Raw genomic sequence first — 27,482 nt, forward strand, 5'->3', positions numbered from 1 at the left:
GATGTTAATTACTCCATTCACAACGATGTGCTTTTACAATTTACTACTGCAACCTTCAGCTTGTGTCCCCTTGTAATGCAGGCAGACGTAAGGGAAGGCTATACCCAACTCTAATATCGAAAAGTATCTCGGAAATCGAAGATGATCGTCTGGGAACATGAGAGAAAATATCTATCGTCATAGTGAGGGAGCTAACTAACAGCCGAGTTACGCGTGATGGAATTACAGGCTCTGTGGGAGTCAAGAGGCCACCAACAAAAGAGCAAATCTATGATGTGTCTTATACAGCTTTAAATAGTAAATAACAAAACATAAGAACCTACCGTTTGGAACGTTATGATCAACAGTAGGCCAAACTGAAGTTCTAGGCATCCACAGCGCTCTCCTCCATCCCGACCAGCCTCTGACAAACGTGTAGCCATTGTATGATAAGGCCGGGCGTCAGCGCTTATAAATGATGGGGCAAGTAATAACAAATGTGCAGGCGGCCAACAGAAAAGGTGAGCGGGAACAGAGGGGCGATGATCGATAATGAGAGGCAGATTACAAGAAGAAAAGGAATGAAAAGTTGTAGTGATTGCTGGGCAGCGACAGAGTGCTTTCGAGGTGCTTGCGAACGTTGATGCATATAGAAGCCTTCACTTTCCTCCATAAACAAATGCTTACAGGCATACAAAGAAACCTTTTATAATTCAAACTACTGAAAAAATGTATGACATACAGTGTAAAAGAAACTCAGTCTGACTAACGACAAGCAGTGGAATGTTAGGGAGATGAATGAGTTTTATTTAAGTGCTGATTACCGTACTATCAACTCATGATATATACCCAGATACGTGAGAAACAATGTCTGATTCAAAACAATAATTTCAATGTTACAATGTACAAGATATCTCAGAGATGATAACTTTACAATCACTTCATCGAAACAACAAGGTTAAACAGAAGACAGTTGTGTAAAAAGGGAAGCACTTTCTTCAACAAGAATGCTGGACCGTCAAGATACTGTTTTCAACGAAGTAAGCATCGGTAATGATTACTTCTCAAACACGCAGAAGCTACGTCAGATAACATTCAGAACAGCCTGCTTAAATTTACTCCACTTATTCTGAACTGCTGAGTCCATTTACCGATAGGCAAAATTTGAAGATCCTTTAATATTCCACTGACAAGCACATTATGCCCTGCTCCTCTGATACACCACCACCTAAGGCATTTAATCTACCTACCAAGGCAAAAGATTACCCCAACCATTTAACAAACTTCAGTGGCAAGAAACCCATACATCTACTACTTACACCAATAACTTTGGGCTCTTAAAAACAACGGAAAATATATGCTAAAAGACAAACTAAACATTTCAGGTCTCATGAGGTCCAGCTGATCAATTCTGGTCAAATACAAATTATTCAAGTCATATCCTTACATGTGTGTGCCAAACCTACACCTTCTCAGTGAGATAGTTACCATGTCATTTCACAAGTTTAAGGAATGGGTGGGGTGGGCAGATATACATAAGAAAGGTATGGACAGTGGTAAGAATGTCAGGAGCGAGGGGATGGATGCAAGGCAGCGAAGAAGGGAAAGGAGCAGGGCAGTGGAGGGGGAACGGAAACAGGATAGGGAAGGAGGGGGACAGAAACAGGATACGAAAGGAGGGAAACAGAAAGGACAGGAAATAATGGAAGGAAACAGGAAGGAAGATGTGAGGGAGGGGATAAGGATGCTTGTTAACAGAGTGGATAATGACCGATAACATCAGGATAAAAGGTACTGTGGGATAAGACGGACAGAAAAGAAGCAAGACCAGCAGGGGTAGAGAGAGATACAAAGGTTCACGACGAGCTATCGAAGTGTGGTCGAAGAGAAGGCAGGGCGGTGGAAGAGATGGGGTGAAGATGGAAGAAGAGATACAGCAGTAACAGACGCAGCATGGAAAGGAGATTGGATACGGTGTAAGAAAAGGAAAAAAGGCAAGGTGGTGGTGGAGGTGGACGAAGATACACAGACAAACGGCGGCAGAACACGGGGAAGGTGAAAGAGGCATATACAAAGTGGGGACGGTGGAAGACGCAGCGTGGTGGGGGAGAAAGAAATACATGACGCGGTGACGAGACATGGTGAAGATGATGAAAGAAATACAGAAGTGAAGGCGGTGGAAGAGTAAGATACAGGTGGTGGTGGTGGTGGAGATAGAGCAGCTACTGTACAGCATGGAAGGGGGACGTAGAGCAGTGGTGGGTGAGGTATGGTGGACACGGGGGCGAGAAATAAAGAATGTTGTTGCACGAGAGGCGGGACTAATTAAACGACACACCAGAAGGTTACGGCATTTTTGTCATTCTTAGCGTCTCTAAAGGGGACAAGAATATAGGGGTGAGATGAGCAAAGTAAGGGGCAGGAAGGAGAGGGGAAAGTTAGGTGCGAGAATGGGAGCGAGAAGGGTTGGGGGTGGGGATTTAGGGAGGAAAAAGTGGAGGAGATAAGGGAATAGAAGGGTAGGGGAAATAAGTGAAAGGTGGGGGATGAAGGGAAGTGAATTGTGGGGGGAGAAGGGAAGTGAACGGCGGGGGGAAAGTGAATAGTGGGGAGAAAAGGAAGGTGAAAGGTGGGGGAGAAGGAAAGTGAAAGGTGGGGGGAGAAAGTGAATGGTGGGGGGAGAAGGAAAGTGAATGGTGGGGGGAGAAGGAAAGGGAATGGTGGGGGGAGAAGGAAAGGGAATAGTGGGGGGAGGAGGAAAGTGAATGGTAGGGGGAGATAAGGGCTGAGAAGGGTAGGAGAGAAAAGAGGACCAGAAGAGTGAGAAAGAGAATTGGAAGTGCGAGGGGTAAGACAAAAATGGAAGTAGGATTAGTCTGAGGAGAAGGGAGGCAAGAACAATAATGGTTGGGAGAACGTGGGACTAAGAACGAGGGAAGGACTGGGGAAATGGGGGGATAGGGTCATGGGGACGGGCTGGGTGAGGAAAGAATGGGAGAGGGAAGGGTGGGGAAAGAATGGGGGAGAATAAGAAGAAAGAGTTTGGAGAGAGAGAGAGAGAGAGAGAGAGAGAGAGAGAGAGAGAGAGAGAGTTGGGGAAAATGGGCGCTGGAAGGATTGGGGAGAGAATGGAAGAGGGAAAGGTAGGGGTGATATGGATGGAAAGATGAGGAAGAAAAATGGAAGGAGTGAAGGGTGGGCGAAGAATGGGGAAGGGAAGGGTAGACGATGTACGGGGGGTTGGGGGAGGACAAATTACGAAGTGTGGGGAAAAAGAACTGGGTGGGAAGTATAAAAAGAGAGAAGAGGGTAGGAAATATAAAAAGAATGAACGAGTTGGGAAGTGTGGGGGACACGGTGGAAAGTGTGGGAGGACAGACTAGAGATGGCAAGGTCGGAAAAGAGAATTGGGGAGGAAAGGGTTGGGGAAAATTAGGAAAGCATGAACAGGGCAAGGGAATAGGAGTGGGAAGGGTAGAACAGGCATAAAGTCGAGAAAAGAGAGGTGAAGAGACCATAAGCAAGTAAAAAGAAACTGAAAGACAATCATTTAATTCATCATTCATTGCCAGACGCCATGTATCCCAAACAGGGTGGCCAAGGGCTTAGAGTTAATTGTTTTACAGGGTGGAGCACTAATCCTCCACCAACCCCACTTGACACGTAGGGAGTTATGCCAACAGCATCTGGTGTTCCCACGCGGTCCCCAACATTGCTTACGAAAGAATAATCATGTAGGCTTAAATATATAATCAAAAGAAAGTGGGAAATATAAAAGAGATAGTAACAGAGCAATGAAGGACAAAGGTACGAGGGTCGAAACTTAGGACAAAGAGATTTAGAGAAACAGGAAGTGGAAGAGAAGATTACTAAGCTAGAAGTATACTTGACGCGAGAGAGAGAGAGAGAGAGAGAGAGAGAGAGAGGGGGGGAGGTAAGGACACGAGACAAAAAAGATGGAAACAAGTGCAACGAGATAATACAGAAAATGAAAATAAGAGATAAAGGTATGAAGATAAAGGAATGAGAGACAAGGTAAGGAAACAAGCAAGGAAGTGAGACAAGAAAAGGAAACAAGCGAGAATACAGACAAATGGGTGGGCAAATGAGACGGGAAAGAAAAGTAAGGGAGGAAATAAAGTAAAATGTGGGGAATAAGAGTCAAGGAAGGCACTATCTGAGGAATAAGAGAGAGAAGAGAGAAGGAAACAGGCGAGAATGATGGGCAGAGGCGGGAGACAGATGAGACAGCAACAGGGACAGCAGGCCTGGTATAAGTTACCCAAGACAAGCAGTATATAGAGCACCCGTGTTGACCAGAATTACACACCTTGATATATAGCATCCCCTCCCCCCCCTGTGTGTGTGTGTGTGTGTGTGTGTGTGTGTGTGTGTGTGTGTGTGTGTGTGTGTGTGTGTGTGTGTCTCTCTCTCTCTCTCTCTCTCTCTCTCTCTCTCTCTCTCTCACACACACACACACACACACACACACACACACACACACACCTTACCTTTCCTTTTTTCTCTTCATTATTTATAAGTTGTCTCACGAACCTCTTGCTTGATCTCATTCTCAACCCCTGTCTTCCTAGTCTCAACCGCACTACATTATTTCCTCCACCGTCAGTAACCACATATGTTTATTTATAACCTTATGTACAAATTTCTATATCTACCTAAAGCCATACGCATTTATACCGCAATGTATATACTTCCGGCATGTAATTAAACCTCAATAACTACTCATTCACTATAATTTAATGGTGATACTCCAAAGTATTCATATTCACTAATTTCACTCTCTTTCCAATCCGTTTCCACTGTCCCTCTCTCCTTCCATTCTATATTCACCTACCTCTCACAGTTCCCTTTCCTCATCCAGACTCCCCCCTCACCTCTAGATTTATACCTCGGCTAAATCTACCTTACAGGAATATACTCTCTCAGACACACACATTCCCTCTCTCTCTCTCTCTCTCTCTCTCTCTCTCACACACACACACACACACACACACACACACACACACACACACAGTCTGAGACACATTCCTTCTCTCTCTCTCTCTCTCTCTCTCTCTCACACACACACACACACACACACACACACACTCTCTCTCTCTCTCTCACACACACACACACACACACACATGCGCGCCCTCTCTACCTGCCTTGCTTTAATACCCTCGTAGACTGTCCTGAGTTAAGACTTTCCGCTTCGCTAAGCCGAGTAAAAGGTTAATTCGTATCCAGGGACAATTTCGCATCCTAGTAAATTTGTATAATTTGTCAACCCTATGTCTGCTTAATTCGTCGTGTCTGCCAACTCGCTCCTTTACGTGGACCAAATTGCTTTGTATTTAAACGAGATTCAAATGGGACTTACGGCCTCACAAACATGTCGGCTTAGGAGGGCCCTACTAAATTTAATACTAATGTAGACTAATATTTCATGTATTTATATATGATACATAAACACATATACCGACATAAAACAGCTAGTCTGAAATAAAAAGCGCTACCTGATGACAATATCAAAAAAGGTTCACTTTTGAAAGCAAGGTTATAAGTTAAAATTCATTACATAACCAACACGAATACGATAAAAAAAATATAAGCATAAATACATAACATACCTGCAAAAGTACAGTGTTTGTGATATGCTGAGAAAGTGAAGGGCTGAGAAGGAAGAAAACTGTTTGGGTGAGAAAATTTAAGTGATAAAAGGTATGGAAGAAAAAGAGAAAGATCATGAAGGCAGTGGAGAGAAAAGGATGAAATCTGCAGGGAAATTGTATGAAGAAAGAGGATGAAAACAAGAAGGGAGAACACAGTGCCATAATTAAGGAGAGTCTCATGTATGCCAGGACAAAAGGGGTAGGAGGAGGGTAGGGGATATGGGCGAGAGAGGCGAGGTGAGACGAGAGGGAGGAGGGTTTACCATGAATGGACGGATCCTAGGGCTCAGTGACTTTAGCTTGTACAGTACGAAGATCAGCTACACTGTTTCATATCAAGACATACATTGGGACTCGTTGCTGATTATTATTTTTGAAGCATCTAAACGTGACCATACAGTAAAATACCCAGGCTTGGAAAGATACTGGCAGCAATGAAGTAGCATTTATCCATTCTGGCCCGTGCCAATGTTGATGGCTCTCAATGCTCACAGCCTACCATAGTACGTAGCGGCAAGTGACTTAAGTTACTCAAGGACATCAAGACCAAGTTTCTTTTGGAGTACCATGTGGAAACAAGTCTGCCTGATTTATCGATGAGGCTGCTCCAAAAAACGGTATGGAATCAGTTCTGATAACATGAAGGCAATGCACTATTGGACAATGCACCAGCCCAAACTTCCTTCACCAAACTGCAATGAGGATGGACAAATGTAGGCTCTGTTCCTGTCAACCAATACCACTGCCCTTATCTGGCCTATGGATCAGGGAGTTACAGAGAGTGCAAAGAGGCACTACAGAAACCTTTACCTGCACCAGGATGGGATGGACTAGGAAGGCTATGAGGACACCACAGGCAAGAAGGCTCTACAAAATGTTAAAAACTACATCATCAAGGATGCCATTTTTAACTGGGCAGAAGTGTGGAAGAAGTGTCTCTTGCTACACTCAAGAATGGGTGGAGAAAACTCTTCAGAACCCCTAAGACTCTAGCACCATTGCATGTTTTGAGGGGTTTGAGCTACCAAGGATGGCAGAAATTTTGGCTGCTGCAGAGCAGAGAGGTGTTGATAAGGAGCTGCAAGAGTGGCTGGATGAGGATACTAGTGTGCCTGGCTAACATCACCACACAGGAAGAAGCAATTGCTACTCAACTGCAAAAGCCAATTCACTGACCAAGGAAGAAGAGGAGGTGGAGACACCTAGACCATCTCTGGCTGCAGGCACTGATGCTGCAGACACAGTCCTCACCATCATGGCCAGAGCGGGTGGGCCTCTTGCCCACGTTTCTGAAGTCATGCTTCATCACACTGGAGCTATTGCAGTTGCAACAGACAAGGCAGATCAAAGCTGAGATCTCCTAGTTTTTCAAGCCTGCGCCACTGAGAACCCACACAGAGTCAGAGACCTCCAAAGTGTCTGTAGTACATACATCCTCAACTAGCATCCATATAGCCTCAAGATCCAGCAAAACAGCCTCCAGGACCCCAACCCCAAGCATCTCAAGACTCTACCACAGATGACACCAGAGCCATCAGGAACCATCTTTGCCAACAATGACTATGACTGAGAGTTAAGTCTACAGCATGAGGAGGGTGGGTGTGGGAGCAGCTTACAGTGCTTGTCAGATGTATCGAGCGCCCTGCGTCCCTCCTACGAAACAAACCTTTCAAAATTGAAAAAACATATAAATAATGCATTTTTTTTTACCTTTAGTGCTTCGTAGGGTATCCTTTACGCTTCTTCACGGACCTGAGACGTCTTGGAAGTGAAAGGGCGAGGCTCCTGAGGTGCTGGAGGGGTATTTTCTCCCAGGAGTCACGAATGGCGGCTTCCAGCTTAGGCAGAGAGCTCACGTCCTTCCCCTGGAGACTCTTCTTTATGAGGTACCAGAGGTTTTTAATCGGCTTGAGGTCTGGGCTATTTCCTGGCCAGTCTTTCATGAATGATACCTCGCAGTCACGAAGCCAATTGGTGACCGATTTGGCCTTGTGAGCAGGTGCACCATCCTGCTGAAACACTCGTGCACCTGTTAGCTCGAAGGAGTCTGGTAAATGATCACACAGAAGCTCCAGGTAAACATCCTGATTCACTCTTATGTTCTTGGGAAGCACAACAAGCTTCCCCAAACCTTGACCAGAAAAACAAGCCCATACCATCAGTGAATCAGGATGTTTAACTGTGCTTTCTACATACCGTGGGTCAAGTGGGTTACTACCTTTACGTCGGTACACACGTGCTCCTCTGTTACAGGTGACACTAAACGTTGCCTCACCAGAACACAACACTGACAACCATTGCTCCTCACCCCAGTTAAGATATTTATTAGCAAAGGCAAGCCTACCAAGTCGCTGTTTTTTTTGTGAGAAGAGGCTTCTTCACAGGCCTGTGACCTGTGTAACCAAGTTCATGGACCCTATGAGACTGTTCTCACAGACACCTCACCAAACACTTCCGGGTTGCTCTCCTTTATTTTCCTTGCACTCACACGAGGATTAAACTCCACTGCACGTTTTAAAACATTAACAGACCTTGAGGAAGTTTTCCTAGGCCTACCAGACCGCAGTTTCTTTGTGGGAACTTCACCACTGTTTTCCACTCAAAACCGCGCGCACCACCGATGAACTGTTGATCGAGCCACACCAACCAATTCATTAATTTCCTTTGTCTGGTGGCCTGCCTCCTTTAAAGCAATGATCTAGGATATGATTTCACTCGATAGTTCACGGGTAGGTGTCATAACAAAGTGGTGAAAGCCAAAACACTGCGGGACACTCGGTAAAAAATGGCACCAAAAGAGAGGGAGACGCGGTGGAGTTCCTCTCTCTCAGGCAGCCCGTGGGCAACTGAGGCAGGAACCAACCAGCGCGTCGTAAGGCCTCAGGGTACCGTGACGTTATGCTAGCGTCGCAAACTTGTGGCTCAATTTTTACCCCCAGAAGTGGGTGATTCTTTTTTGGCCATAAGTATTGCGTGTCCGGCGGTAGGCGCTAGATAATTTTGATGTGCACTATATATCCATCTGTAAGATACAGTGTACTGTACATGAGTTTCCTACCCTTTTTACCCCAACCTGGCCCTCTCCCTCAGGATTTCAGAGTTGTTATACAAGGCTATAGTAATACTGTGTTAGTCATGAAAAAGTGCTATGACGGGTGTGAAATTATTGGGCAAAAGTGTAAAATGGAAGAGGGACTGAAATTTGTGTGACTAAAATTCAAACATCTGGTTAAGTATAAGTGGGTCAAAACAGCTCATGAAAACACCCTATTTTTCCTATATCTGCTGCACGAGCAATGTGAGTCAAAAAACACACCATCACAGCCAAAGGGATACCATGCTTTGGTAATGACCTCTAAAACTTTTGTAATACAGTGCTCTGACTCGTATATACTGTACAATCAAATAAAAATTAATATATTTAAGGAATTATATATTAATAAACAAGAATATTTTCAATAAAAAAAAATCTGATAAAAATTTTTGATAAAGAGTGGTGCATACATTACAGCCATGCTTATACCAGTAATGTTCACATAATAAACAAACGTCACATTACTGTACTGTATAGGCAGAAATGATAGGGCAACTCTGAAAATGTAATGGAAATTAATAAGGAAAGGCAACTTTGTTATTAGATGATAATACATATTCCCCTGGCATGAGAGGAGCAAATGCAACTCCACACTGGGAGCCAAACTACTCAAAGCAAATGAAAATCCTGATTAGGAGCTGAATTTCTTAGCCTGCCCTGCATCCTGCAAGGAGGACCCTGGTCCAGCCTGGCAGGGAGCTGTCCCACAAAGGGGCAGCTGCTCCCCATGTAATTCCTTCACACAAGAAAAATGACTCTTTGGCAGTCACTTCCCTCCTCCTCATTCTTGCTGGAAACACCGAGAGCAACCCCAGGCCCCAAACATGATATACTTGCCAAGTTTGCTCTGTATCCATCACAGACACTAGACGAACATGTGGATCTTTTCAATGCAATTCCTCCAGAAACTGAATCTACATCACATACACTATATTTACAACTATCTGACAACACCACATAGATATGTGACAGTTATAATGCATCTACAAACAATCCTCCAGTCACTCCACACAAAATTTACGACACCCCATCAAACACTCCCCCCCCCCCCACAACATCTCTCACACATCCACTGCCACCACAACTCAGCCCCAGTGCACAAACACTGCACCTACTACACAGACCCACACTAGATGTGCACCACCTCAGACATGCAAAATAAAAACACAACAAATCAATGCCACACACACACAAAATGACAACCTTCACAAACACAACATACACACTGTACTCCTACAAGAAATAAAAACTCACGTGCACACACAAAACTCCAGACACCAGACACTGCTCATGCATCCCCACAGCAAAAATGATGCCACAGAGGTGGTCTCATCAACAACTTTAACATATACAACACAATCACTCTTCCAGAATGACATTAGAAATAGTCAGAGTTAAATCTGGTGACAAACAGGAAATCAACATTTTTCTTTTTACATTTACATTCCCCTTGACACTTCTCATGCAGTACTACTGCAATACAACCCCCAGCTCCTCCTCCTGACAAACTCACCTAATTCTATCACTGCTATGGAATTTAATGCTAAAAACTGCCTGGTATGAACACAACCAAGACAATCACCAAACTTTGACACTGTATTAACTAAAACACTTAGGACGTATAATACAGCATCCAGGGCACCACAAACATCAGCAACTACTCATATATAAATTGTGGCATTCCCATTGCCACATTGCCACAATACTTTAACCAAACATGGGCTTAATACACACTTCTTTGTACAGATCCATGATGCTACTCAGCACACCATCCACGGCCACATGCCTATTTCTTAAAGTCATGTCCTCCTTGCTCCTTCACAATACTGCTTTACAGCACACTCCATAAGCACCGCATGCCATTATAAAGAAAACAAAGTACTGTACTCTACAAGAACAGAATTGGATGGTATCGGCAACCCACACCTATAACACTTAGAGCAGAGCATCCAAGCCCTTGCAAACATCAGCAACTGCTTATATACACACTGTGGCATCCCCATGACCTGGAAACATGAAACAATCATCATAATACTTCAGCCAAACAAGGATTCAACACATTCTTCTTTGTACAGACCCATGACAGGACTCAGTACACCATCCAAGACCGAATACCTCATTCTTAAAGTCATGTCCCCCTTGCTCCCTCACAACACTGCCTTACAGCATTACACTCCATAAACACTGCACTAACAAACATCACGCATCATCCATCTGACAGCATCAATTCTGAATGTCCTGCCCAATACACAGTTCCTGCATCACATACTGTATATGAAGTCTTTGATGCCATCTCTTGATGCAAACTTATCACTAAAATTGACAACACAAACATGAAGAACAAATGCTGGCCTACCAAGTAGTATCTAGCAGAAAGGCACATGTTATGCTCCAAGGCTAGTCATCACAAATGCAAAACTTCCATAATGGAATTTTATTGGGCTCCTTTCTTTTACCCATACTGCAACCTATACATGTATTATATTCCAACAATCCAACCGCCCTCAGATTGCGTCGTATGCAGATGATGCTACCATAACATACACACACCACATTGTAGAGACAGCCTGAACACTGCAATATGACTATCTTAACATACTCAAGGCTTGGGTCAAAGACAACAGGCTGACAATCACACGTCAAATCCATCACCACACTCATCACCAGCTGCAAGCATGAGCAAAGGCACACTCCTATCATCACACTTAACAATGTATCTGCGCCGCACACAAATCTCCACTTCGATCCTTGAGGCAAAATAGGACACTGGACTCAACCTTCAATGACAACATCAAGAAGCAGTGCACCCCCATACTTAATGCATTCAGGGAAATTACAGGGGCTGGTATTGAGCAACAAAGGGAAACACTCTCCCTGTCCTCCAAAAAATACATCGTATAATTTATGTCCTATGCTGTCCATCCTATCTGATACACTACAACACCCTGCAGACCATACTGAAAAATGCTCTATGTATAATCACTGGCTGTGGCAGTAACTCCCCACAGCTGACTTGACACTTTCAAAACCAAAGTCCTCACAGCTAGAGAATATCTTGACATGAGGCACACAATTCTAGGCAGCAGTTTGTTCTGCAACACAACACCTGTAATTATATGAGAGAGCCACACAACACAATTAGGCACATAAAACAATCACCACACAAATACTACCAGAACCTCTTCAACAACATCTTACCTCCAAACACTCCAGACACTAGCAATGAGGAACAATCTACATACACATTTCACGCACAGGGCAATACAACACCTCAGTAAGAGCACCATATTACACGCATGCTCCCCACCCCCACCGTGACATCCATTCATTAAACGCATCCTAGCTATGTGGTAGGTGGGGGCGACCACCATCCACTCACTCGATGTAGTGCAGCTGTCAGGTGTCTGCCCTTTCTTCTCCATCCTTCTTTCCTTCCATCCTCTTCTGTCTTCCTTTCCTTCATTCTTCCCTTGTCCTTGTGCCTATGGGTAACTTTACACTCCCTCTTCTGTCTTTCTTTCCTTCTTTCTTTCCTCTTCCTTCTGCCTGTGGGTGACTCTACACTGAGTGACAAGCCAAATGGTTTCCTGTACACCAGGAAACCATTTACTACGCTGGGTGGTAACCATATAACCAAATTTGGCGCCTGGTGGTTTAGTGGGTAATTATTGCGCTCCAATCGGATTGAGCCGATGAAGGTTTATATCCAAGGGGTGGTTGAGGTTTATTTGCTCATGTAATGCCACTAAGGGATGAGTGAAGCTGGTCACTCTCATCTTAAATGTCGGGACCAACTGCCTAGCCCCGGGCTCCTAGGCTCCTCATGGGGAAATGTAGGATTGGATGATGGATGGATGGATTAAACACAGCTAACTGAGTTCACCTACCTAGTCTCAGAGCATGACATTACCCACCTTTCTTCAACTACTAGCTTAGATTAGCATAGGGTGGAATCACAGTTGACACATACTCCCATGCAACGTAACCTAAATAATGGAGCACATCGCAATATTTGCCACACTAAGATACAGGCACAACATCAACATCAACCTATGGGATGACCCCACAGGTAGCTGATCTGCCTGCTGGGCCAAACATGAATGGGGCTGAGCAGCAGCAGCAGCACCACCACCACCAGTATTAACAACTGTGATTTAAGTAATTTTCAGTACCAGTAAAGAAGACTACTACAAGCAGACCCCAACTTATGAACAAAATTGGCAACTAAAGACCGCACATAAGTTGAATCTGTTTGTAAAACCAACTAGACTCCTGTGCACACTGAATACCACTCACCAAGATGAACCTCTAAACTTTTCATCAATCTCATTCTGATCCATACAATCATTAAACCCCAAGAATCATTCATTCTCTTGTTACTGTCGTCACTGAATGGCAACACACCCCCACTCAATGCAGAAACTACTAGTGCCACTTTCATATGTACAATTAAGTAGTACTTCCACCAACCTTTCATTATTCATGTTACAGTACTGTACTAGGCGGTAGATGACTGCAGCAATCATCCACTCACTGTGTTTCCTTCACCCTTATCATTCTTTTTGTGTCAGCCCTCCTCTCTTCCAGTTTCTCTGATCCTTTATGTCATTGTTTTTATTACTCCTATTTCCACTTCAGGTGGCTCTACAATGCAAGACAAACCATACAATCAAACAATGAAGTGAAGTGGAGCCGCTATGGTGCCCCTGTTTACTGGATGGATGCAAATGTGGTGTCTACCCAGGATCCAAACCTGCACACTTCCCTGCACCTCACTGTGGTGAGATGCTGTCTGCTACAAGGAAACATTGGTTCACTGCATGGGACAGCCCTATAGGGACAGTCACTTCACTGTGGATGATGAGTCACCATGGCCAGACAGACCAGAGTTGTTCAACAGCAACTGTACTGTAATCACTAAATGTCATCCCACAGCCACTCAACAGCCATAATTTCCATATGAATAAATTTATGTGCTTTGGAAAACAGAAAGAAGCAGATTCAATACTTTACTTGCACTTTTGAGACACACTAGAGGAAATAGCAAATAAAGCCATAATGACAAGAAAAAACAAAAATTGCTAATAACAGTAAGTCTCTGTGATAAAAGCTCACATCTGGGCACACTATCACCATCTGTTGTATGGCAACTTTAGGAGTTCTTGGCACTCGGCATAAATTGGCAAACTAGGATTTTGTAATTTCTGGAATATTTTGTTCACATCTGTAAAATTCCCTAAGTCAGGGGCAGCCTGTAATATGGAACAATTTCATACTGCAGGTACTGCACTCAACTGCAGACATTAATAACCCATCATGAAAAAGTTACTGAAATATACAGCAACTTCAGAATATCAAGTTGGCTTATGACAGTTGAAAGATATTTTAAGAAACTACCTGTGAAAAAATATATATGAAAGGTCAATGAGGAAAAATTTGGTATCAAATCATGGAATCAAGAGTAATAAACTACCTGGTAGTGATCTTTAACATTTCTGACAGCTTGTACTATAAATGAAAGCCTAATCAAACTGTTAAATTCAAAGACAATTACTGTTAAATAATAAGAGCATGTCTATGAAAAATGCTTACTGTGGTATATACTAGCATCTTATAAGGGAAATTAATGACATCCAACAACTTATCATATACAGTGCAAATACTGCTGATGGTATTTTCATACATCATTCCTGTGCAGCAGCATCTGAGTGCATCTATTCACAACCACAATCCTACAAATTTACTAAAAGAACCAAAATGAATCCATCCATCATCCAATTCTACGTTGCCCCATGAGAAGCGTATGAGCTTGGGGCTAGGGAAGGTGGTTCTGGCCAATAATGGATAAAGACCAAAGTACAGTAAAACCTGTAAAATCCAACTTCCAATTTTCAAAATATTTTTTCTCTTGCAAAAGGTGGTGGTGATACAGTTCTCCCCACAAAACCAATGCATATTTGATGGCAAAATATATTTGGGGGCAAGTATAACAACAGATTATCTATTATTACTACATGAGTACTTCACTGCATTTATTGTTCATGGCACTGTAGGCTATTTTTTTTCAATGCTTTTCTTATAAGTTACCTTTAATACAAGGTGTTCTATCCATCCATCATCCAATCTTATGTTGCTCCATAAGAAGCATAGGAGCCCAGGGCTACGTGAATTGGTCCTGACAGTAAAAGATGAGTGTGACCAGCCTCACTCATCCCTGAGTGGCATCATCCGAGCAATAAACTCCAACCACCCCTTGGATAAAAACCTAAACAAGCTCAATCCGACTGGAGCACCTTAGTTACCCACTAAACCACCAGGCACCATAATCTGGTAATATGGTTACCACCCAGCATTGTAAATGGTTTCCTGGTGTACAGGAAAACCATTTGGCTGGTCACTCAGTAGAGTCACCCACAGGCAGAAGAAAGAGGAAAGAGTAAAGGAAAGAAAGACAGAAGAGGGAGTGTAAAGTTACCAGTTGGTGTAAGGAAGAGGAAAGAATGAAGGAAAGAAAGACAAGTGGAAGGAAGGAAGAGAGGAAAGGGCAGACACCCAAAGCAGTACTACATCAAGTGAGTGGATGGTGAGCTCCCCCACCTATCACCGACAAAGTATTCTACTTTCCAAAATACAGTACCATATCAGTACTCCATTCTCAGTAAAGCCTATGCACCCAAACATTTCAGAATTAAGAGTCTGTACTCAACCCCTTCACCTCCTCTTATATGATCTCCATTTACACATTTTACAGACTTATATGACTCTCTAATTGCTATTGCTTCTCTTCCTATGCCAATGTGATCCTACCTAAAGTGATTTACACTTGGGGGAAAAAAATCTGGAAAACTGCCAGGTACAGTAAATCACACAAGGTACAGCCTCTAAAACCCATATTCCTGGTATGAAATTTAATGGCTTCACAAAATTATTAGCAAACAATTACTTTTTCCTCTCTTTACAACTTATACAGCACACTGCTTCTTGTTTGGGATGTACTCATGCAGCAACAATCAAAACTGTCATTTTTACTGTTTAGCTGTGTACAGTACTATGCATACACTAAGATTCCCTTAACAAGGCTGTTGTTGTTGACTAACCACAGACTTTCTGGTCAAGCAGACCTATCAATCACAGGCAAGCAACCTCCCCTGCAGGGACAACCTGTGCAGTGAACCAATGTTTCCTTGTGACAGACAGAAATTCTTCACAGTGAGGCACCTGAAAGAGTTGAGGTTCCATTCCAAGATGAACACCACATGTGTCTCTCTTCACCCAGTTAACTTGGGCACCTTAGTAGGCCCCACATCACCCCTGTTATCTGGTTATATGGTTACTGCCCCATGTTGTAAATGATTTCCCTTACAAGGTAAGCACATTTACTGGTATTTCCTTTATAACGGTGGGGATATGGCCTGGAGGGCACAACAGTGTCAATATGTGAAGGATTTTGATCCCAATTTAACTTTCTCCAGAAGAAGGTCAATTATCTTTTGCAAATTCTGCAAAAACATGTTTTTTCTGGTCCCCCAAATTGGCTTGCTTCAGTCAACAACACTTGGCATTTGAGCTCAATTGGTGACACCCAGCAATAGGGAAAGAGGTTGAAGTATTAAAATTAAACAGAATTAGAAAAAATGGTAGCATGAAGATTCCATGTACAGAATTTATCCTGAAAAAAATGCATGGGTTGTAAGACTTTTCTGTATGAACTGATTCAGCTGCCTAACTATGCCTGGTAAACTAATTCAACTTGGTTTGGTAAGTGTAAGTCTGAACTAGGTAGCATTACCCTACGTCCTTCACACTCCTGGTGGGGCAATCCAGGATGTGATGATGTATGACAATATTTACCAGTTTCTTCACACCAAAGAAAACTACCAAAGTAAAATTGCATAGTGCAGCCACGATTTCAGGGGCTTCATTGGTATGTGAATGAATATGTGGCCAATTTCACAGGTATTCTATTTCATAGTTCACTTATACTGTACTTTTCCCTTTCTTTAATTCTAGACCCTGTCTCACCACATCATTATGGTGGGGTTTGGGGTGGGATAATGATCAGGGCAAATAACAATACCGTAAATAAACTTAATGTGCAAGAACTACTCCCACTGTCAAAACATATGCTTCTCCAGAACGCTTCAATTCATCCTCAACTATGAACCAATTCTTAACCTGTTCAATATCCTCCTCTTAACATACAATATAACAGAATTCAAAGAATAACAGTTACAAATATAACACTTTATCCTGAAAAATGCTTGTATGAATACATCAAAATTAATTCCATGAGTAATTAACTGTTAACTTTTGCCCTGGAAATCTGCACCAGTCAAGCTTCAGTCCTGTAGGCTTCTTTTGGTAAAACCTGTTACTATACAGTTACACACTAAAGGCGAGGGGAAGGGGCAGACAGTGAAAAAAAATGACTTACCAAAAAAAATCTGGACTTAGCCTTCCAGTCCAGTTCCTGTCCTGTAAGCTAATTTCAGATTTCATTCCAGTACAGTAATGCAGTCCAGCTGCTGCTCAATGTGCAAGTGAAGCAAGGTGGCTAAGTGTGCAGGACTATTACCTGTCAAAACATTGTACCAAACATTAGTTTAGGGAAAGAAAAAAAAAAAGTAATAATATCCAGCAAACTAAATGGTCGAGGAGAAAACAGTATACTGTACAGTACATACACATGCATATGTACATGTGGCAAAGAGTGAGGTAGCCTGCCAGTGTGACACAAACCTAGCAAGCAACAGGAAAAGTGACTCTTTATGTGAGCTAGATGTCTGACTATCAAAGTACTCAAAGGGAGCCTATCTGGTCCTGAAGCTACCAAAATGCATTATGCTGAAATAAGCACCCCAAAGCCACTCAACAGCACTTTAATGTCTGGGACATGTGCAGTATGATACATATACTGTATCACCTTGGGTGCATTAACAAACAACCATTGGAAATGCATTTACAGTACCTCATCTAGATACTTGATGTGAAAACTGCCAAGTGCATGTTTCATTGTCTTTCCTTTTCTGACATGAACAGTGACATTCTTCCACGTTCTTCAACTCTGCTGAACAAGTATATGGTGGCTTTTCTGTTATCACAGTCATTCTTGCCTGGGCCACTGAATAGTAAGGGTGGCCTGCTTTACCTCTAGTACATTTCAGAGACTGTACTCTCACTGATTATGCAAATTTACACTGCAAAAATGCCAATACAGTAGACCTAGTTACTAAGTATAATTCAATTCAATACCACAACAAGATGACAAAAGTTACTGAGGTGTTCTTGATGTCTTTTTTCAAATGAAAAACTGTATTTTTTATTTTTTCTCTGCTTGCACTACCCCCGTTACTAAAGATGAAAAACAAATTCAAGATGGGCAAAAACTGTTAATCTGCCAGCTGTTTAATGACTATGCATATATACATGTTGCTGCATAACATGAGTTCACTGGGGATATGCCACCACTGGTCCATTGGTTGGTCATGTGGTTATCCTGGTTAAATACAGTTCATAATCCATCCATCATCTACTCCTGTGATACCCCATGAGGAGCGTACAGTAGGAGCCTGGGGCTGGACAAGTTGGTCCTGGCATTTAAGATAGTTCATAACCCAATATGACAAAACATATTGCCATTATCATGTTTGATAAGTATCAATTATTAATTCCTAAACACCAGGTTCAGTACACAGTACTGCCTCAGCAATTCAGCAGGTACTGGTAACACAAGGCACAGTGCAAAGTACCAACTGGCTTTTCATGTCATTTTCTGAATGCTATGTGAGCACTGGTAATATTTTTCTGCCTGGATACGTCCTTAACATAACTCCAAGGTCTCCCAGCCAAGCTGCCACAAGGACTGGCTCAGTGAAATGAAAGTATTCACTACAAGAGCATATTTTACTTCTGCTTAGTACTGTGTTTTTAAGGTACAGTAATTGAAATGGATCATAAGAATGAAGAACTGCCTGATGAACTACTGATATAGGTACTGAGAGATCTGTGTTCATTTTTAAGAATCATATTTCAATGTAAAATAGGGGGATAGTCTGGTTAGTACTTGGATGGGTGACCGCCTGGGAACACCAGATGCTGTTGGCATCCCTATGTGTCAAGTAGGGTTGGTGGAGGATTAGTGCCCCTCCCTGTAAAACAATTAACTCTAAGCCATTGGCCACCCCGTCTGGGATACATGGCGTCTGGCAATGAATGAATGAATGAATATTTCAATGTAGAACTCATGATCTATTACTGTATTAAAAAAAAAAAAAAGGCAGAAATTATGAAACACCACCACATTTAGCAGTAAATCTCTAATAATATTTCCAACAAACTTACAATATAGTGTGAACGTCAAGGAACTAAATTCTTATTCGGTGTTATGTGGTTTATGATTTTATAGGAACAGAAGTGGCTTTTGAGATTATTCTCTCAGAAAAAACCTGGCTGGGCCAAACAAATTTAAAATCCCCTGATTCTACTGGCTAAACATAAGACATGTCAGGTGATGTGACGATACTCGCTTCCTCCCAGTAATGCTGCTATTTTAAGCACATCACTCATTTACTTTTCATATATTGCTCACAAAATATTAGTCATCATTCACAATTATGATACACAGCCTATACCTGGAACAATCAGTAACTTCCCAACATCACAGCCGATGTGTAGACCTTGTCATCACGGTTAGGGCCTAATCTAAACTTGACCAACAGCACATGATTGGTTAACAGGAGACTGCACCACTTCTTTAAAAGAGGAACAAGGCACCCTAAGTTTTATCCACCCTCCCTCACTCCCCAAATTGAAAGAATGGGGACTTATATATACCATATACCTTGTGGGGGGGTAGTAAAACAATGGTCAATGTTTACAAAACCATAATGCCAGATTCTTAAGAAATATTAATGTGAATCAATTTGTTGAACATTTCTATGTAAACTTTCTTCTGCAAAAGAAAAAAAAAAGTGAGTTATTGTGGGGTCTCTTATGTGGCATTAAGCTTTTGGAAACATTAACCCTAAGCTTTTTTTTTTTTATGGTGAAAATAAACAAATAAATGAATTTAAAGTCACTTTAGGCAGTAATCTACCCAAACATCACTTAACCTAACCTAGATCCATGTCATTTGAGCTTAACCGAGACCAATTTCCAATCTAACCCTACGTCATTGGTGGAGTCCATCTTCACTGATTTCAAATTTGAAAACACACAACAGACCTACTTCCAGCCATTTCACTGGCTGACTCAGAATCATAATGCACGAGAAAAGCATATCACCTATGACCATAATGCACCAAGAAAAAAAAAAAAAAAAAAAAAAATCATTGTTTTTAATGGACGAAACATAAACAAACCCCCTACACTTGCACACATTAGACCCCACAACATCTCTTATTCTTAATTTGCACTAGAAATGTCAGAAGAAAGTTGACTTAAATTGTGCAATGAATTGATACACATTAATATTTCTTTGGAATCTGGCTGTTGTGGTTTTGTAAACATTATCTAAAACAATTTAAAGTTCTGCATATTAAGTTAGTACCGAACTGTAACGTCTCCAATTTCAGACAAGGGCACATAAAATACACCAAATATCTATTGTCGCAACATCCAATGCTTTTTGCTTTTTCTATTACAGTAAAACAATATCCCGGCAAAATTTGACAAAATCCGGCACAGAAATAGGAAGCAGCCAGCGGCACTATGCATTTTTCGGTGGTGATATGTTTCATCCGGCTCTGACACGGGTCCCAGTTGGTGCGCAAGAAAACCCTGCAACACGCCAACAAGTCACAATGCATTGCAGTAGCAGCCCACTTGACGGGCAAAGCCTGCCATCGCTCTCTCATTCTCTCCCTTGGATGCCGTATAGTGAGGAGATATCTGTGCATGGTGCATTTGTGACCCATGCAGTGGCTACCCCCTAGTGCTGTGACTTAGCCTGTGCTGAAGTGATCTTTGTGGGAGCCACTTGCTACTAGATCACATGGAATAAGTGCACCGTATTGCAAAGTCTACTACACCCTACATCAATGCCAACACTAGGCGAGTACAGTATGGTTATATTATGTATTGTATTACCATACTGTACTGTACAATGTACTAAATCAACACCTGTACTGTATTGTATTTTATGCTTGATTTTAATATTTTACTCATGGGTAATATTACTGGAAAGTTCTTAGGATGGAAGGTCAAGACAGATAGCTTGGGGCAATGGCACATTATCTGGCTCAATGCCATATGGGGGTACCAATGCAACTTTTAGCATTTTGCATTACTCAGCACAGGGGTCGGCTGAATTATGCTATTTCATTAAGAGACTTTTGTATATATATGTATATGTATATATATTTGTATATGTACATATACCACTAAAATTACAATATCGAATTAATAAATGTGGATACATTTCAGACAATTACCTACTTTAATCCTAACTTTCTGGGCCTGGCTGGTGCGTGGAAATTACAAATATTAAAAAAATAATCTAACTTGGAAAGGATCTGTATTGGAGTACAGTATTTTGGTCCCCAAACATCTCTAACATATAAAATGAACTACTGGTACTCTACAGTTGTAAAATGGCAATTTAATGCAATGCCAGACAGACCCATTAAGTTAGGGTAGACTACATGTTTACCAAGTGGTAAACTTGGCCATATCATACTGTCATTGAAATGGCCAGAGTTTCCACTGAGATTAATATGAATGCAGTACAAACGGGGAATAACATTCTCCTCGTCCCACGTAAACCGAAATCCATATTAGGCTTAACATGATGCTACCAACATCCACGAGTTCCGATAATAACGTACTATTTTTCTTTCTAAACACCTGCAAAATTTACGATGTACCGCTCCTTCATTTGCATATTAAACAGCCACTAAACCTGAAGGATGGAATGTTGACGACGACATCGTCCACAGCAAAAGTTGTCCCACACCACCGCCTTGACACCCCCGAGTCCCGACCTTGACAGAAACAGAAAACAATAAACATTATTCTCACCTAAACTTCAAGGCCACAGTAACTTGCACCACGTCATCCGGACCTACATTTTGTATTCTTTACGTACATCAGTAACTTACGTGTAACTTGGAAGGAATACGATACCAAGCGAAGAAAAATATTGAGCAATCAGATTCCATCTCCCTCCCCAACTCACGTAGAGGAGTCGGGCTGAGGTAGCTTCCTATTGGTCAGCTTGTTTGTGACGTCATGATTTGCCACATCTGATATTTACAACCACTTCACCTTATTCAGCCCTGCTGAATTCACCAAAGTATCTGTACAAATTAACCTGTATTTTTTTTTTTTTTTTTTCACTCACTGATCATATATTAACGAGGCCATCTGCAAATTAAGAGATTCTACAATATGAGAATGGATCCGTCAGAATCCAAGGGACCTTAGGTGGACGTGAACGTAGGTTGTGGGCATGCACGCACTGCACGGCGAATCTGGCGAGCTATAGTCGAACTGAACGAACTTATATGGATGTTATTACTAGTAGAATAGGTGTCAGAACATAATCTCTTCCTTCAGTAGCTCATGGATGACAATAATTCCAGCGCATGCAACTCCAATTCTTCCCTTGACATTCTGGTACGAGTGATTGCAATGGAGATATGAAGCCTTCCACTACGGAGGTCTCGACGACATGAGGAGTGTTCACTGGGTCATAATCGATCATATACGCGAACGTTAGTGAATGCTTTTTCGGCCGTTTGTTCCCGTTCGTCCGATGAGTGTAACTCCACCCTTACAGCCTCCTCTACAATCCCAACCCACCCTCATCCACCCAAACACATCACTCGAATGGGTGTGAGGACCCTGAGGGGTAATTTTTCAGAGACGGCTTCACCTGTCTCGCTGAAATTGCAATGTGGATCTAAATATGTCACGGGGAGAAATTACGGCGAGGAAGGTGATGTATTAAGTGGCTTGTCGCGTGTCTCATTTGTAATTACGATTCCAGGATACAGTCTCTGATAAGTTTAATTAATTGTGGCTTCTGAGCTCCTGTGAATGCTACTTAAGATAGGAAAAAAAAAAAATCAGATGCTTTCCCGTACATAAGCGCAAATGAAGTGGCAGAGGCGTGAGGAAATGAGTTCAAAATTCGGAGGTTTAATATATTTTTCTCCGCCAACACAATCAAGGGCTTGGGTACTGATGGGATGAAATTACTTACAAGCTCAGCAATCAGCATTCCAAGTCACGTCTCACAAAAATACACAGATGAAACTCCCTCGATCATGAATGTCGGGAATGTTGTCAAAAGACTATGGAAAAGGTCATAATGGAATCCAATTTGTTGACCTTTTTTACGTCGCTCGTGTGGCTTCCCACAAACCTTTGCCTCTGACATAACAGCTTACCAACTGGAATGAATGAAGGGTGAAAGTTTGTCAGAACAGAGTAAGAGCATGACGTGTTTACCCGGAAAAAAAAAAAAAAAAATCTAAATTGGCCGAGTATGAGCAAACTTTTATTTTTGACTGGGAACTAGAAACAGAAATAATCATTTAAGGAGTCACTATATATCAAGGACGTTCCAAAGTATCAGAACTTTTTCCAGACAACTGGTACTGTATTATAAAGACTGATGAGACAGGAGAGAGCTGACAAATCAGCTGATATCCAATTTTCTTTAATTAACTGTTGCATCGCAGCAAACACACACACACACACACACACACACACACTCTCTCTCTCTCTCTCTCTCTCTCTCTCTCTCTCTCTCTCTCTCTCTATATATATATATATATATATATATATATATATATATATATATATATATATCAGAAATCCTTATATGGTTTGACTGTCTTTGCCCCTTTGCATTCACCATCAGTAGTCAACTGCTCACCAGAACTTGCGGGCTAGTATTGGAAACATAGGAAATGCAGTAACCTAAACTGGGATGCCAGTTACTGTTGTTTACTGACCGAAAAGTCACGACTTTAAAAAATCGTCAAAGGGTTCTAATCACTTCCTTATTAATGATTAACTCCTTGAATCCGGTAACGTGTTTGCTGGCTGATTCTTGATAGGCTACCTCCAGAAAATTTAATCCTGCTTACAGGAAAACTCTTTGGTGGGGAGATAAGTAGAAGCTATATCTGACCTTTCCAGTTCGAAAAATCTCTGCCCTGAGCATATTAGTTTAACGAAAGCAAGCATAAACTAAGACATCATCGGAGATGAAGCTAGCGGGGCAGTAACATCACTGCTGCCACTACGGGAAAGCTCCAGGTCGCCACCAAACTTACCCAGAAAAGCAATTTATGCGCCACTGTGTAGCCTACTTTCAACCCTTCTTGCAGTGAGGAAAGAAAATATGAGAAAGGCTACACATAGTAGGAATTCTTCATCTATGAGATACAGCGAACTCGATGAACTATTAATGTATGATTCATCTTAACACCTTCAATATTCTGCTCCAGTGTTCTAGCCTGGCTATCGCCAGACGATTTTTAGTTTAGTTGGTTTCACCTACACGAAACAGGCGAAGTAAAGTTCAAATTACAACAGTCAAGAAAAAGTCAATAAATACTTTAATACAACGTCAATAAGTAAGGAATATGTAGATTGTAAATAAGGCAAATGGTGTAGGCATGTAATGGAGAAATATGAAATACGTTACTCGTACTTTTCAACTTTCATGGCATTACTTTTCCGCCTCATGAGTGTTTCTGCTGTTAGAAATGGTAATCTACTCAGCCCTTCAAAAACGGTAAAAGTTTTCTCCCTTGTCGCCAGATTTACCTCTTAGTTCCTCTGTGTCCCTACTCTCCGTCTGCCTCCCTCCTTCCCTCGTTCCTCCACCCTCTCCCTCCATCGTTCCTAAATCATTCCTCCCTTCCTCCTTCATCCGCCCCTCTCTCGTTCCTCTTCGAAGTCGTCTTCTATCTTCTGCTGCAACCTTCACTCTTCCAACTTCCGTCTCTTGCACTTACCTGGTGACGTAGCCATAGGGGGCCGAGGAGGACCACCCCCCTCCAGTCAGACCATTCTTCCTCCCCCCCCCCACCTTCTGTCTCTTCCATTTGATTTTTTTGTTTAAATAATGTGTGCACACTATGTATCAATGGGCCCCTTAGATTAGGACTTGGCCCCACCTTGCTCATCACATTTCTGAAGACCCGGCTACGCCACTGCGCTTACCTGGGATTGTGTGTATTTTACCTTTACACAGAGTCAGTTGTTTAAATACCTTCGAATCATTAACGAGAAACATTTAGTAGTCATTCACTTTTAGCTGGTAATTCCGTCAGTCTTGGCAAATTACTATCAGATTTCAAAGGTCGTGCGCCTTGTAGTGTCAATGACCCAAAAGACCCCACCCATCCTTGCTTGTTTGTCTGATTGTTTTTAATCATTTCTCACCTGGTCTATACTATTTATCTTCATCTTCCCACAACTATCACTATCAGCCTTCTTTCCTTTCGTTCACCGTTCTTCTATTCCATCTTTCTCAAATTGCCATTTCATTCCATTCTCCTCCACATTTCATTCCATTCCACTCTCCAGTCTATCCCACCCTTCTCTAACTTCTGTTCCACTTCACCCTTCTCCAAGATCCATTCCTTTCAACCCACCTACCATTCCCATCCGAACATCTCCCCACTACCTTTGTTTCAGCATCAATTCTTTCTTCAATTCCGCCATTATTTTTCCTTCCATTTCACCTTGCCTTTCATCCAACGGTACATGATCATTCTTTGCATCTCATCCACTACAACTCACCCACCTACACACCATCATTCCTCCAATACATTCCATACTTCTCTGTCATTTCTTCAATCCAATTACCAATCTGGCATCTGATTCTCTTTTTCACCTGTCTCAACCTCCACTGTTGTATCTCATTCTCCCAAATCTTTCGCTCCATCCCAACTCTCACTCTTCTATCCTTCCCTCCATCCCAATAACCACTTTTTCCTCCTCCTCTTCATTCCTGGTTCCACCCTTCCCTCCTTTATTTTTCCTACCATCCCAGTCCCATCCTTCCCTCCTTCCCCCTCTCCATTCTAGCATCCACTCCACCATCTTTCTTTCCATTCCAACTTCTTTCGATCAATCTCTCTTTTACTCTTTCTTCCACCCTTCCCTCTTTTCCTTAGCCTTCTTTCCATCCCAACCTTCACTCCCTCCCCTCTCCCTTCCTTCCTTTCATCCCAACCTCCACTCCTTCCTCCTATCATTCCCTTCATCCCAGCCTCCACTCTCCCCCCTTTCCCTCCCTTCCCCAGCCATCTATATTCCCTACCCACTCCATCTTTCGTACATAATAAAAAGGCAGTCGGCTAAGACCACAAACATTTAGGCCTCGTACTGCAATACGCCTACCCTTGCGAATGGCTTATTTCTCTCTCTCTCTCTCTCTCTCTCACACACACACACACACACACACACACACACACACACACACACATCACAAAATAGTCTGTGAAATGACAGCAACAATAATCGGGACGCTGTATGGACGTCAGCCCAAACAAAGACATCTGCATTAAATCACCACACATCAACACATCACGTGACTTGACACTGTACATCCCATTCCCTACACAGTATCGCAGTACACGCTCTGCAGTCTACACCCACACTTCCATGCATCCCACAGTTTCTCTTCCCACGTTCCCACCCTTATCCCGTCATTCTGTATCACCATCACCACATCAACAGGCACACCCCCTCCACACACTGTCAATCGCTAAGAACATATTATCAACAGGATTCATTATACTCGAATATACCAAATTGTCTCAGAAGAGGGTCCAAGCTATTGTATCCAGAATGAACAACTTTTCCATATGAAGGTATAATTTTCCCATCTGAATATTGACGGTACTGCGAAATAAAGTTACATGCCATCAAATCTTACCACCACTGTAACAGGCAGCACACCATTCTCCACATCACTGCTACCACGCCATTACTACCACAGCCCATTTGCCACCACCTTTTGTCATCACTCCATTAATTACTTGTCATCGTACCATTAATTATGTCACTGCACTGTTAAATACCTGGCATCACACCATTAACTGCCTGTCATTACCCCGTTAATTACCAGTCATCATTCCATTAATCACCTGTCATCACACCACTACTTACCATCACACGATTAATTACCTCTCATCACCCCATTAATTACTTGTCATCACACCGTACTGCTACCCACCACTCGCTTCAACTGATTCTCACTCATCATCACAACGCATCACCACACTTTACATACCATACCCATATCACTAATCCAATATCATTACTTCATTTTATCATCACTCCAAACAAGGGGTTTTATATGTGTAATAAGTCAAAAGATGCTGCCTTTTAAGACATTCAGGGTAAATACTCTGTAATCCGTAAGAGGATATTGCATTTTACCAAAGAGTTGTAATGGTAACAGATTATATTATTCATGTAATATGTACGGTACTCAAGCAATACTTTTTTCTTTTTTTTTAAAGATTATTCAGACTTGGGTAAGGGATGAGAATTTTTAGGGCCCACTGTTCATCACACCATACCACCCCTCACCACCACAAGCCACATCACCCGTCACTACTATAACATAACTTACGCCACCACGCCATATTTCTCCGTACCACTCAGTATCACCACTAACCATCACATCACACCATATTACCACTCAACACTGCACCACACCATATCACCACTAACCACCACACCTCACCACACCATGTCACCAT

The sequence above is a fragment of the Coenobita brevimanus genome, chromosome 66, assembly GCF_032717465.1.
Source record: "Coenobita brevimanus isolate Jiangsu-jjx chromosome 66, ASM3271746v2, whole genome shotgun sequence".
Classification (NCBI taxonomy): Eukaryota; Metazoa; Arthropoda; class Malacostraca; order Decapoda; family Coenobitidae; genus Coenobita; species Coenobita brevimanus.